The following is a 3,022-nucleotide window of genomic DNA, read 5'->3' on the forward strand; positions in this document are numbered from 1 at the left end:
TCCAAGCACCGGGAGCCCGATGTGGGATTCGATCCCGGGTCTCCAGGATCGCGCCCTGGGCCAAAGGCAGGCGCCAAACCGCTGCGCCACCCAGGGATCCCTTGTTGTTGTTTTATACTCTTCCTCTAGCTGCTTTTAGTTCTTCATTATTTTCCAATATAGGAAAGGAGCAACTTTACATTTCTTTGTTAAGTTGTAAGAAAATCACATGGCACGCCCAAAAGAGATGTTCTCTCACCCATATTTTTATGTTTCCATTTTCCCTTAAACACTGTTTCTTACCTCAGCCCTCTCTAGGATCTTCCTTCAGCATTTGTAATCTAGGTTTTTTTCAAGTCTCCCTTCCAAATCCCTGATAGGTTTTCAACTTTTGCTTTATCAAAAATCCTCAGAAGATAAGCAATCCTAATCCAAATATTTATAAAGAATTCCCCAGGCTTACTAGATTTAGATGAAGAAGTAGTTGAATAAATATCATAATATCGATTATCTGACACCAAATGTGTGGCTTTTTCTGGCATCAAATTTATATCATTTTCCCACACCAATTTTCCAATGTTCTGACATCAATGGGGGGGCCCAATAATTCAATTCATTTCTAACACTAATACTTGAAGTTAGTGCCAACCTCACAGGTTAAGAACTCAGTCCTACATAAGATACTGCCCTTATTTAGGGAGCCTGTCAAAAATGAGCGACCAAGCTACCCACACTCTGACTGTGTGAGTCATAGAATTCAGGAAAGTGTTCTACTTACTCTTTCAATTTATTATAAAGGACACAATTCAGGAACAGCCAAATGGAAGAGATTCATGGGGCAAAGTATGAAGGATGGGAGCACACCACACACACTACCAGTACTTTGATGTGTTCATTATCTCAGAAACTTCCCACATCCCATTGTTTTGGGTTTTTATATGAGGCTTTATTACAATCATGACTGATTAAAATCATTGGCTATTGGTAATTGATTTCAATCCCCAGCCCCTCACACTCTCTAGGGGTTGAAGGTGGGATGACATTTACGGCCCTCTAATTCCATTATTGTCTCCTCTGGCTACCAGCTCCTATTCAGAAGATATCTTGGGTCCCCATCAACAATCGCTTCATCAGCATAAACTCAGGTGTGGTTGAAAAGGGTTTGTTATGAATAACAAAAAAACACTCCTACAACTCAAGAGAGTTTTAGGAACTCTATAACATGAACCAAATCTAGGACAAAAATCATATATATTATATAATTATTATCATACCACAATTAAAAATATTATTTTTTATGTACTTTCCCCTCCAAATTCTTCTTCCTAAACTACTGAAAGAAGAGTTCATGCTGACTCTCTTATACTGAAGACTGATTAGATAACTGAATAATTATTTAGCTTCCCATTACCTTCCTCTTCTTTTTAACTTATGATAACAATAGCTTGGCTTCCCTCCCAGATGTTAGGGACTAGAACTACATTTTAAATCAGATGATTTTGCTATATTCTTAGTAGCAGTCCTTGAAAGGTCAATAAACAATTATAATTACTAGAAAAATAAGTATAGGACTTACTCATACATTATCCATATATCCAATCTGATAAATTGTATTAGATTGTTTTGCTATTTTTCTTTTCTGAGAATATGTCTTTATTCTGTAACCAACCTGAAAGCTTCCTTAGGCAAAGCTATTTAGGCATTTGTTAGATTTCCCAAAGGAAAAAAAAAAAACTTTATTATAATAGATATTCCTTAAAATTTGTATTGTATGCATTTAACATCTCAGGGCACTTAGCACTTGTATATAATACAAAAGTGAGTTTTTTGTGAATTTATAATCAAGTAATGAATAAAGGAATAAAGATAACTGAGAAAGGAAAGGAAAATAAACATATGTAAGAGAAAATAGGAACTCTTTGATAGTTATTTTTAAAATAGATTTTTAAATTAATTAATTTATCTTGGATTATTTTAATAAACACATTGATTCTTCTATGCATTAAAAAGTACTACAGGGAAGAGATTAAGTGTCCACAATTTAGAAAATCTTGATTGCTATTTCAAGCATCACTGAAACCTAGCTTTAATGTGTTAGGGCACATCCCAAGTGTCCTTCTCAGTAAGTAATATAGATGATAAAAGTCTTCATGTAGTGTACCCCCAAAAAGAAGAGTCTTCATGTACATTTTATTTTTAGTGTGAATGAACTTTCATACAGATTTGTTATAAATATTAACCTCTCCCTAAATATGCAAACAATAAATAAATACAGTAAAATACCACCACAGGTAAGTTTATATAATTATGATTATCCAGTGATGAAAACAAACCATAGAAACATAAAGATTCAAAATAACTTCCTTTTGTGTAACAAAATAATTAATCATTTAATTAATTCATCATTATGGTAACCAGCCTCCAAGATTGTCGCTGAGGATCTTTGCTTCTCTGTAATTATCCACATTGAATCAAAGTGAACTTATGAGGTCAATGTTTAGAAAGTGAGGGTGTGTGTGTTCTGAGGAAGTCGTGAAGATATTATAACTTTCACCTTGCTCTCTTGATTGCTCTTTTCGGAATAAGTCAGTTGCCATGCCATGGCGACCCTCAAGCAGCATCAGAGATAAACACATCCGGAGAGGAACTGAGGCTTCCCACTAGAAGCCAGCATGGATGACAGTAATTTATCAGTAGTAAGAGAGAGCTATCTTGAAAGATCTTCCAACCTTAGGCAACACTTCATGATTGCAGTTCTAGCTCACGTCCAAATGCAACCTCATTAAAGTTCCTGAATCGGAAGACCCAGCAGAGTTGCTAATAAATTTGTTACCCACAGACACTGAAAATGATGATAAATAATAATTGTCCTTCAAGTCACTGAGTCTTGAGTTAATGTATAATGTAGCAACAGAAAGCTCATACATTCAGTAGTTTACAATTCCATGTTTTGAAAGTAAAATCCCTTAAGATAGTTTTAAATTAATTTTAAAATAGTTCATCTCTATGGCTTACAATTCTTAAAAAGATAAATGAGTTAAAA

This window comes from Canis lupus, chromosome 3, assembly GCF_011100685.1.
Source record: "Canis lupus familiaris isolate Mischka breed German Shepherd chromosome 3, alternate assembly UU_Cfam_GSD_1.0, whole genome shotgun sequence".
In the NCBI taxonomy this organism is placed as follows: Eukaryota; Metazoa; Chordata; class Mammalia; order Carnivora; family Canidae; genus Canis; species Canis lupus.